Below are 12,643 nucleotides of genomic sequence, written 5' to 3' on the forward strand. Positions count from 1 at the left end.
GTCCCTAGAGGTCCACAGCTTTTCATCTGTCCCAGACACTCTTAGTGCATTCTAGGAAAGTAGCTTGGAGCAGGAGAAGTGTGAGACCAGATCCCAAATCTGGTGTGGCACAAGCTGCCTAGGTGTTTTCCATGTCTGCTCCCATTTAGGAACACCTCTGGTTTTAGAGAAAACACAGACTTGTCTAAACAAGCAACCAAGTCAGGCTTTGACATGCATTCAGGATGCCGGGCTAAGTGTGTTTATGGTGAAAAGATGAAGGCTAGAACCCAGAGTCTAAATGAGATGGCTTATGTCTTTTTTTGCCTGAACCTAAACAATAGTAACAGAGTCACATGAGGACACACAGGTTATGGAATGGCTTAATCTTGAGTCAGCCTGGAGGAGGCATGGCATTGGGAGAGCAGAGAAGAAGCCAGTTCAGAGGGATGGAGTTGGTCTGTCCTTTGAAGACAGCCAGATGCTGCTTGAGTTTCTAATACTGTTAGATCAAGTTGTCAACGGCATCCGAGCCCCTGAAGAATGGGGTTCTTTTCTACAGCCCGTTTCTTCTCCCATGGTTCCCGTGACATCAAAGGTTGACAAGGGGACAGCAGTTCACCGGCTCCAGAGAGATCCTTTGGAGAGCTAGACCCTAGGAGAGGCATGTGGCAGGAGCCCTCCCGGCAGCCACTGGCTGAGTGGCCTCTGTCTTTACACTGCGGTGCGGGTCACAAAGCCCTGCGTGTGCTCTGGGAAGCCAGGGATGTGAGGGCAAGTGAAGGTCAACAGAGAACTGGGGACAGTGCCAGGGATGGAACTTGACTCCCCAGTCCTTGTTCCAGAACTCAAGCAGTTTGGCTCAGCCAGGGCCAGCCTGCTTCTGTTCACGGAACTGTCGTTTGGGTTTTGGTCATTTATACACCACTTGCTAACTGTTCTATAATTCCTGTGCGATTTCACATAGAACATGGGAAACAAAGACAGTCGAACAAGAGGGCTGCTATGCCCTGCTTTGGTTTTGTCACTGAATGAAACTGGACCTACGGAGTACAAGCTTTCTGTTGCCCATTGATCAATATATTTTTTCTGTATGGTATAAACAATTTTAGGAAGAAAATGTGTGCTTGCAAGATAAGTGCAGGATGCCCTGTCCAGTGAATAAGTATAACATTTATCCATCTATTTTGGCAGGGATATAGCTTAGAGTCTGTGAATTCATCATTCAGTCAACAACTCTGTCAACAGATACAAATCAACTATCAGAGCTACTGCCATTCCATGTTGGCTCCCCGTAAAGAGAGAAAAGGGGGTCCCCTTGGCAGAAAGAACTCCGTGTCTGGGGACATGACTTCTGCCTCCAACACACAACTGGGTTCCTTTCTGTAGTGTGTCAAGCCTGTCTGTGTGGGACTCCGCCTTGAGGGGAAAGAGCTGGTCATGCATCATTATGTCATTAAGTTAGAAGCTTTCCTGAAAACGTAGGTCTGGAGCCCCCCTTTACAGGAGAGAGCTCCTTCTAGGAACAAAGGAAATGCAAAGGTGTGGCTATTTATTCAGAGGGAAAGCTACCAAAACATGCTGGGTTCTTGTTCCCAAAGTTCCTCCACGCAGCTGGGCCAATCAAGCCTGCCGTGGGCGACCGCATGCCTTGTGACTGTATGGAGAAGGGAAAGAAAGAACTAGGAACTCAATGGTGGCTGGGTTTGCAAACCTTCACAAGTTCTTCTAGCAGGCAGGCAGGCCTGACTGCCGCCTGCTTTACACATGTGCCCCCTAGGCTTCTGCGGAGGAGCCAGGCTTTCCAGTGTTTCCAGGTTGAGACCTGGGGCCTCCTGAGTCTGATTACAGCCCTGATTCCATTTTTCCTTGAGCTGGCCTGGCTCATCCCCAGACAATCTCAGATTGCGATTATGTTTTGAAGCCAGAAGGCCAAGAGGGCTATCAGGAGCTTTATGTGGTTTCTTTAGCCTGTAATTCCAACAAACACAATCCATCAGCCTGTCTTATACAGGAAAGAGCATCCTTTGTAGGCAATACTCAACTTATGAATGGCTTGTGTTCCAAAATTTGTTTGTGGTCAGTTGTTAGGAATATAGAGGCAGATCCCCATAGTAATTTACTTATGGAGGGAAGGGCCAGTCACGGCAGGCTGATTGGATTTTCCTTTCCACCCCTGGCCCCTCTCTCTGTGCTGGAGACATAAGCTCAGGCCTTCAACATTCTAGCTGTGTCAATTTCTCTTCTGTTGCTGTGATAAATTACCAGGACCAAAACAGCCTAAGAGAGAAGAGGGTTGTTTTGGCTTAGAGTTTGAGAAGTTTAGGATTCGTCATGGGGGAGAGAGGGAGACATGGTAGTAGGCAGGGAAGGATGTTTACACAGTCAGTGAGGGCAGGATGTCAAACCTCAAAGCCTATTCCCAATGACATACTTCACCCTGCAATGCTCCATCTCCAAAGGTCCCATAACATTCTTAAAGGGCACTACTGGCTGGGGACCAAATGTTCAAACTTAAGAGTCTATGGGGGACATTTTACGTCTGGTGACACCAAGCAAGCACACCACCACTGAGCTACATCCCAAGGGTGTTGGGAGTCTTTCTTGTCGAACTTTCTTTGGCGCTGCCAGCTCCCCAATAATGACACAGAGACTTATTATTCTTTATGAAAGCCTGGTCTTTAGCTTCGGCTTGTTCCCTCTTATAACTTACATTAACCTGCTTCTATGAATCTACAGTCTGCCACGTGGCTTTTTAACCTTTCTTCCATGCTATATGTCCGACTCTTTCTGTGTCTTGCTGGTGTCTCTCATGAGCCTAGGTTCTTCCCGAGTCCCTTTCTTTACCCAGAAGTCCCACCCAACCTCTCCTGCCTAGCTATTGGCCGTTCAGTTCTTTATTAGGTGCCTTAGGCAGGCAAGATAAAAGAGTGACACATCTTTACAGTTTTCTCCAATATCCTGCAACACAAGGACTTGCTTTTTTTCTGAGGCAAGGTCCTTTAGGGTTGTCAGAAAGACCTCAACTCTTCATTCCCTTTCTCCCTCTGTCCCCTGAGTGCTGAAGTTACAGGCGTGTGCCACCACCCCTGGTTTCTTTAGCTTTATTTATTTTTTATTTCATGTGCATTGGCGTTTTGTTTGCATGTATGTCTGTGTGAGGGTGTCGGAACCCCCTGAAACTGGAGTTACAGGCTGCCACGTGGGTGCTGTGATTTGAACCCACGTCCTCTGGAAGAGCAGACAGTGCTCTTAAGTGCTGAGGTATTTCTCTAGCCCTTTTATCTGATTCTTTAAAAAGCTAAGCTTTAGAAAAAAAAAATCAAGCCACCTTCTACTTTTAGATTGAACTATACGGAACTAGAAAAATGGTTGAATGGTGACACTTTTGAATCCACAGTGTGTTCTGTTACCTTTCCACCTTCCTTCCCTACCCTCCAGACCCCTCCAGTCTCTTCTCTTTCAGTTAGCTAAAACGTAGGCAACGAGGATAGACTTTCCAGAGAAGCAGCCATGCAGACGAGGAGGGGTTAGCAGGTGTGGACTTGCATAGATAGTTCCAGGGCTGCAACGGGAATCCAGGTGTCAGCAGAGGCTAGACCGACAGGCGTCCTTACAAAAGTCTCCACGGTAACTTGGAAACACTCTATCCTGCTCTTTGTTGGAACTTGTCTCTGAGGTCAGGACAGAGATGGCTGGGGTGCTGTCAGGAGCAGGGCAGACTTCAGTGTGGGCTGTAGACCACTGGGCTCATAAGCATGGACCTGAGACAGTGGAGAGTGTGTGGGCAGGGCCAGTGAAAGTGACTGCATTGGCAGGTGACAGGTGTGTCCCATAAGGAGTCTAAGGATAGGAACGTTGCTTTGTGTGCAGTGTCTTGCAATAGAAACAGAGGTGCAGTGTGCCCTTTCCCTTCCCAAGGAAAGTCAGGTTGCCTGTTCCCAGCGCTCAGGGTAAATGCCTGGCACATAGTAGGCACATGGAAGAGTTGCCAAGGAACCAAATAGTGCTGGTTATTTTTAACCTGTTTGCTATGGGAAGATCAAAGATGATTTATCTGGAGGGAAATGTAGCAGATTTCAGCAAAAACAAAAAACAAACAAATAAACAAACAAAATCACCCCTTTGTGTTGCCTTGGACACTGACTGCTTTAGCAGAAAGGTGTATGATCACTTAGAGGACAATGGTTTCCTTTATTATTTTAATGTTCATTGTATATTTGATGTAGGAAGGCACCATTTCCATCACCTTGTGGCCTTCCTCCAATGATGCGCGTTCTTCTCCTGATAGTACATGAACTGAAAGACTTTTGCATTTAACATTCCTCCACAAACATGAGCTGAGGGCTGGGCTGCTCCAAACGAATTCCAGGTCAACAAGCATCTCCTCTGCCTCATACTGAACGACACATTTGCAGTCAGAACCGACACGAGTGTTGGAACCAGGGTGCAAGGAACAAAGAACATTCGATTGCTTATGCTGCAAAGATTTATGGAAACCGTTTGCTCCTCCTCGGCCAAGGGTAGGTAAATAAAACCAATGAAGGACACTCTTGGAGCCTTCACACAGTTCTGGCCACGTGTTTCAAAAGGAGTGAATGTAACAGCGAACGGATGAGCCCAGAGCCCGGGGAGCTTGAAAACCAGTCTGGTGTCTCGGCCGTTGCAAGTGGTTTCCATTACGTGTCTTCCTGCAGCACATCTCAGTGCCATCTGTTGCCTGCTTTCAGGAGTGAGGTCAGTTCTGACTCACTTTATGCAATTATGTAAATGCAGCTTCTGCACCACGCAGGCAAGTCCTGTTGCTGTCAGTCATCTGGAAAAGCCATCTACTGCCGAGGCCCCTGCCTCCACTAGTAACACCGGTCCTTCCGTAGTTTAATGTGTTTTAGAAGGAAAGACTTATAAGCATCTCTCTAAAATCATTTCTAATACTTCCACCTTCAAAGTTTTATGTATTTTAATAATAGTCTGGCACGATCTTTAAGTTTCTATTGTTGATTTGTTTTAAGTAAAGGTCTGTGAGCATGGGTCATTGGCTATTTCTAGACAAAGCCAATGTGACTTGACTTCTGCTTCTGTATACTGGCCATGGCAAAATGTAGACGTACAGTCTTCCTACAGTGCTTTCTAGATTAACTTTCATTGGCCTTGCCCACACACTCCCTACTGTCTCAGGTCCATGCATATGACTCCGATGGTCTGTACCCCATACCTTTAGTGAACAGGACACAATCCTGTCCACACTGTGACAGTGGTAGAGCCTTCTCCACCTCCAGACAAGGAGGGTTGTCATGCTTGTTTCCCCATCTTTTTTCTCCTCTGACTATGCCACTCACACAGCATTAGACAAACTGATCCACAACACATGGCAAGAAGTGACATCATGTTGTGCTGCCACCCTGTATTGGGTTGGGTCCTGGGCTGAAATGGGCAGGGACTTGGAGGAGACAGAGATGAGAAAAAACGTTCTCCCTAGAGTATTCTCCCTAGACACTGCACTCCCAGGAGGAGCATCATGCCAGTCCTCTTTCTGCTGTGAGTGGATAGGTTGTGTTTGGGAGAATTGAAGAGTTAGGTTAAAAGGTAATGATATAGCAATAACTAACAGTGAAGTGGTAGCTGGTATGTGAGGGATTCAAATAAATAGATAAAAACTATATATCCTGTGAACCTCAGAGAGGTTCTTAGGCAGATACTGAAGATAAATGCGGAGTCAGGAGAACACCAGGGCATCACAGAAGACTCAGCTGTGCAGTTCACACACACTTCCCAGTGCCTGCTGCATTCCAGGCTCTTTGGTAAGCACTGGAACACACTGGCAAACAACGGGCAAGGAGCCCCAAAGGTCACTTATAGAGGAAGGGGCCCAGAATAACACATGTCAGTGGAGAAACAAACACAGTTATGAATGAATGGAAAAGGACAAATATCAGCACATGTAGCAGCAATTAAAACAACATCATGTGAGATAAAAGCAGCGAGTTCTGCAGTTAAGGTGATCTTGGAGACCAGAGAATGAGATTGGATAGCTCCTGCAGACACCCTCTCTGGGGAGGTTCCATGTGAAAAAGACCTGTGTTATCCGAAGAGATGGCAGCCCAGGGTAAGAAGGAAGCAGTATAAAGTCCCGAGGCAGGAGCAGGCTTGAAGGAGTACCTGGGAGAAGTGAGAAGGATGGGTAAGAGTAGGGTATAGGAGGACGAACAGAATGACTTTTGGAGTTTTGCATGAAATAATGATGTGGAAGGGGATTTGGTTTATTGGGAATGATCTTCTACATGGGCTGAGTTTGAAATGCCTGCTGGACTCCAGCAGGTGATGCCAAGAAGACAATTAGATGTATAAACCAGGAGCTTAGGGGGAGGGGGGCTAGAGTCACACATCTTGGGACTTCAGAGGACATAAGCCAGTAGATAGAGGACTGCCCTGTGCGTTCCATCATTTAGAAGTCAGAAGCAACAGGAGGAACTGGCAGAGGAGAACTGGAAGCAGGTACCAGGACTGAGAGTGCAGAGCCCAGGCATAGGGGCAGGAGCCATGTTTAAAGAACAAAAGAATCAAGGCCAGCGTGGTAGTGCACATCTGCAACCCTAGGACCTGGGGTGTAGAGGCAGGAGGATCAGGGGTTCCAGGCCTCCTTGGCTACATAGCTGCTTCACAGCCACCTTGAGATACATGAAATGTTGTCCCTTCCCTCTACCCACCAAAGAACGAGGGACTTATGAATCCTGCCAAATGCTGTGGGCATAAAAGGCAAGATGATCACAGAGGTTGAGTGGGAATTTACCTATTATGTATGTATGTATGTATGTATGTATGTATGTATGTATATATCTTCTACCTAGCTACCTATAAGCTATCAGTCTGTCTATCATCCATTCATCCATTATCTATGTGGTTATCCATCTATCTGTCCATCCATTATCTATCTATCTATCTATCTATCTATCTATCTATCTATCTATCTATCTATCTATCTATCATCTACCCATCTATTCCCCTATCTATCTATCTATCTATCTATCTATCTATCTATCTATCTATCTATCTATCTATCATCTGCGATCTATTTTATATGCAAGTAACATATAAACATACACTTGCAAACATTTGTGATATTTTCAGAGTACCTAGTCACGCACCTCTGCCTCTTTAAAATAATTTTGTAGCCTTTAAAATATTATGTTGATTTGTAGGTCAACAATGTACTAGCTGTTGCAAAATAATTCAGGTAATTATATAGTCTTAGGCCCCCTTATAGTTCTTGCTTGTTGAAATGTCAAAGATGTTTGGGGAAACCACCTATTTTAATCAAAAATTCATTACGATACCTAGCTTACCTAGCTTACTATGCTTTCACTTTTCATTAGCCTCTCTGCCAAGATTCATAGACTATATTGACTTTTTTTTTCCTACTAGAAGCCAAGGATAACTATCCAGAAGGAGAATCATCACAGAATTTTAGAGCTTACATAGTTAAAAGGGCCTGGGTGTCTGAAAAAAGAAACACAATCTGGTATAATAAAAAGTAATCACTTGGTTTCAAGCTTAGAAAGACATGGATACCAATCCCAGCTCCACTACTTGCCACTTGACCTCACATGAATCTGTGGAATCTGCTTTCTAATCTGCAGAATGGAATAGATTGCACTGAAGTTCTTCTGTGGAGGAATAAGTGAGGTAGAATGAATGAAGTAGAGTCAAACCTGACATGGCCAAGGAGTTCACATAGCACACTCTCTCTCTGTCTCTGTCTCTCTGCCTATCTCTCTGTTTCTCTCTCTCCATCACTGTCTCTGTCTCTGTCTCTGTCTCTCTCTCGCTCTCTCACTCTCTCGCTCTCTCTCTCTGTACCTGAAATCATGTGGATAGAGCATCCCAGCCAGACTCAGGGTCAGGACTCCTGACTTGATTTCCTATCTTTTTCTTTTCCATATTTCTTCAGGGAACCACACACATAGATTATTTCAGCGTTTTCTGTTTATGCCAGAACTGTGTTCTTGCACGACCCTTGCTAGGATTAGGCCAAGACATATCTCCTATCTGTGCGTTGCTGCGTAACAGCCTGCCCTACTTTCCATCCCAACAACTGGTAGGATTACAGAGCGACACCATCGCATCTGGCCCCTCCTGCTCTTATGGTGCTTATCAGGGGGCAGGGCACAGGAGAAGTTTGGCGCTGCCATACCTTTTTTTATTTTCTAGCCCCCACCCCGGATTCCTGGGGTGGTCTCTGATGGAGTGGAGGCAGCATGGGCATGGGGGAGGCGTGCCTGCTGTGGGTCCAGCCGGTCCCCCATGTGCTCTGACCCCCTTTGAGGTAAGTGGGGCCACATTTCTTTCCTGGCAGCTGCAGAGCCCAAGCGTCAGCAAAGGGCTTTGAAGTTTCCCGAGGAGGAAAGACATTCTATAAAGAGCAGGGCTCATGATTGCTTCCTGACTTCAGTGAGTTAGCAATGGTCTGCTGAATTTTGGAGAGCAGCAGTGGCCTTCACATTTAATTGTTTTGATTTCTTTTTAATATAAAAAAGAGAACTCCTCTTAGTTCAATATGATTGGCAGAACAAGCTGAAAACAATACAAACAAACCCTAGAGCTGCTCAAATATCCGTTTTGTAAATCAGACAGTAAATAAAGACATCCAAAAGAGAAATCCCCAAACCTGGTATCATTAACTCTGTTATAACATGCCATAGAGGTTTAAGACTATTAAATTTACTGAAATACATTTTCAGTGTGCACTTAGAATTTATTTTCATCTCTCTGTTCTATTTTAGAATAAGCCTTAGGGCAGAAATTGCTTCTTTTAAGTTTGCCTGAAATCCAGCCCTCCAACTTTTATCCTATTGAAGCATCCCTCTAAGATTCCTCTCCTTTCTTCCATTCTTTTTCTCCCTAACACTGCTTTCTCTGTGTGTCTCTGTGTGAGGACTAGCTCTCTTCTCCCATGTGTACAGACAATATAGTCACAACCACGAGCAGGTATAAGTGCATGTGCATGCCTGCATGCATGCACACATATGTGCATACCTGTGTACACAAGCATGCTCACGTGTGAGTATGTCTGTGGATGCCAGAGGTCAATGTCAAGTGTCTTTCTCAGTTTCTGTTCATTTTGTTTTCTTGAGATTGGGTCTTTCATTAACCCTGGAGCTCACCAGTTCAGCTACCCTGACTGGCCACTGAGCCTCTGGGATCCCCATCTCTGCCTCTCCAGTGCTGAGATCATAAGTGAGTACCGTTGGATCCACCTTATTGATGTGGACTTTGGGGATTGAACTCGGTCCTCAGGCTGTGTGGTAAGGACTTTACAAACTGAGCCATCCTCCTAGACTCCTAGGCTGTATAAATGTTATAGTTTGTCTTTAATCAACCCAAAGGAGATTGAGTGGCCACAGCTGACATTGCTGGAATGCTTGGCAGAACACTTATTAACGCAGCAAGCATTAAGTTAAGTTTGTCAGGCTGATTGTCTACATTGTGTTGTGTTATGTGCATGAGGGCATTACATAAAGGAGAAGTTTCTTAATGAATGTTTGAAGAAGGCATGGTATAACAGGAGACACATCCTTGCTGACGTAAGCAGCAGAGGAAAACATTATAAAGGAGGGGAAGCTGGCAGTACATTGAACAGCTGTAGGCTTTGCATGGTACAGGGGAGGAGAAACGCTGTTCTGCTCAGAGTTACCCCAGAGGGCATTGGGAGGGTCAGGAACCTAGCAGTGTGATTAGGGTAGAAGTGAGGAATAAGGACTTGGAAGGTGAGTCTGGAACAGTGATCTAGGAGGAGCAGGGTAGAGGGATGCAGATGTGGAAAAAGTGGGCCAGTAAGGCGGCTTAGTGAGGAAGGATGCTTGTCATCAAGAAGGAGAACCTGAGTTCGGTTGTGGTACCCTGCATGTAGAGGGCGAAAATTGACTCCTCTCAGCCCTGCACGCTCACTGTGGCTCCTGTGCATCCAGACACACACTTACATGCACACACACACAGGCACGTGACCCAGCAGCCAAATAAATGTAAACATGTATTTTAAAAGGGAAGTGGACAACATGAAATGTGATTGATAGTGACTGTAAAACTCTCCTCAGAGCCCACAGCTTCGGAATGACCATTGCAATTCTAAAGAAGTTCCCAGAGATGCATAAAGCTTCGGACTGGGCAAATATTTGGGTGTCTTCCTTAAACAAGCCTTGTGATATTTTTATATGTGAATTAATTATAATAAAGTGATTTAAAAAAAAGGAGAAAGGCTTGCAAAGGAGACCCAAGCAAAACATCCAAAAATAAAGGCATCCGAGTTAAGGATCCAAGGACTCATAGAGACTAGACGCAGAGATTAGAGGTCTGGGCAGAGCTGGAATTAAAAGGCTTACATTAAAGGTGGGGTTGCAGAGAGGGATAAGGGAAGGGCTCTTCCTTCCTGACTTCAAACACGGCCTCCTCCTCTTTCTGCCTCAGGCTTCAGGGGGTCAGGCCTCTGGAGGACAGTTTAGTCTGGTGATTAAACACATGGACTCTGTTAGTTCCCTGTCTGCCATATGGGCTCTGTGACCTGGGACAGATCAACCTGGCTGGACTTCAACTTTTGCATTAGTCAGCTAGGGGAAAGTAAAAGTGCCTCCCTCAGAGTTGCTAAGAAAATTAAAATTAGTGCAGGCATGGCAGGCTGGGGATCTGCTTGGGGTCTGGGGGGTGCTATCCAGGGTGGTCTTTGTTCAAACATGTTTTGGAAACTGGAGACTGAGGATCTAGTTTGCGCTGGAAAGAAAGGACAAGTAGGAATTTTTTTTTAAAAGTTGGGAGTCAAGCTCCTTCTGGAGTCTGCCTAAATGATTCCCTCAGTGCTGAAAACTGGGCCAGCACTGGACCTCTTCCTACTTCCTTCTGCTGGCACACATGGCACACTGGGACCGTCTCTTCTGCTAGGTCCTGGGGAACATTCAAAGAGAGCGTGTGTCTTGCAGTTCAGCTGATGCCATGAGGCAGAACAAGGAGCTTTCTTGTAGGGCTAGGTTGAATGGAGGCGTCACCAGCCTCCTGTCTATGGAGTTCCGCATGGAGACAGGAAGTCGAATTCCCTAGCAAAGAGGAAGTGATTGTATGTAGTGCCTTTCTATATATTTTCTCACTTAGTCCCTATCACTATCTCAAGAGAAAGGAGTATTTATTTATTTAACATTCCGACCACAGTTTCCCCTCCCTCATCTCCTTTCTAGTACCCCCCTCCCTACCTCTCCTCTGCTCCCTGCCCCCATCCACTTCCCCCTCCATTTCTATCCAGAAAAGGGCAGGTCTCTCATGGATATCAACAAAAAACAACATGGCGCATCAGGTTGCCATAAGACTAAGCACCTCCCCTCATATTAAGACTGGACAAGACAACCCAGTATGAAGACTAGGGTCCCAGAAGCCAGCAAAAGAGTCAGAGACGGCCCCTATTCTCACTGTTAGGAGTCCCACAAGAAGACCAAGCTATACAGCTGTCACATATATGCAGAGGGCCTAGGTCAGTCCCATGGAGTCCTTATTCTTACTTTGCAGGAGAAGAAGCAAGTTGTCAGCCTGTCATTAGGCTGCAGGGACAATCAGCACGTGACTCTCAGACAGCATGTCCTGTGATGAGACTGTCATGGTTTGGATGTGAAATGTTCACCACAGTCTCATGTGGTTGGACACTTGGTCTCCAGCTGGCGGCGCTGTTTTGGGGGGTCGTGTAGGGTCAAGATGGAGGAAGTAAGTTGTTAGGGGAAGCAGGTCTGTTCTGGAAAGCTGTCTGCTTCCTGACTGGTGCCATGTAAGCAGCCCAGCCTTGCTGTGGCAGAAGAACTGGTCCTGTTACCATGCCATCTTTGCTATGATGGACTCACCCCTCTCAAACTGTGAGCCAAAATAAATCACCCTTCCTGTAAGTTGCTTCTGTTGGGCATTTTATCACAGCTTCCAGAAAAGTAACTAATACAGAAATGATTAAAAACAACGCTTTACTTTTCTCCCTCCCAGAAAATCCAGGTGTTTCTCTCTTGAAATAACAGAGGACCAAATGAATGTTCTATTCGTATTTCCACCTTTTTGATAAAGGTCTGAATCTCTGCTAAACCTGACAACAGATGAGAAATGTCTGTGGGATAATGACAAATCACTCTGAGCAACTTAGAGTGGGTCCTAAGGGCGTAGACGTCACAGCTGCAGTTCTTGCCTATGCTGATTTTTCATTGCTATGATGAACTACCTAAGAGAGTCAATTTACACAGCATAACATTTGTTTAGATTCAATGTTTTATACATTTTGGTGTATAGTTATTTCTTTTAGACAGCCTATAGTGACATATATCATGGGGGAGCATGCAGATAAAACACTGTGTCATTAAGAAGTTATGAGAAAAAAAGTGGGGAGGTAGATGGTGTCAGAGTCCCAATATTCCCCTTCAAGGGCACTTTCCCAGTGGCCCAACTTCCATCCATTCGGCCCTGCCTCCTGAAGGTTCCACCACTTCCCAGTAGCACTTCAGGCCGAGTCTTCAGCATACGGGTCTTGCTTGGGAAGTCACCGAAGACTCAGACTACAGCACTAGTCTTGAAGAGGGGAGGAACCAGGTAGACAAGACTGGTCCAGCCATCTGCATTAGACACCCCTGTATCAAATCTCTACCCTCCCTCGGAG

This window comes from Peromyscus leucopus, chromosome 11 (assembly GCF_004664715.2).
Source record: "Peromyscus leucopus breed LL Stock chromosome 11, UCI_PerLeu_2.1, whole genome shotgun sequence".
Lineage (NCBI taxonomy): Eukaryota > Metazoa > Chordata > Mammalia > Rodentia > Cricetidae > Peromyscus > Peromyscus leucopus.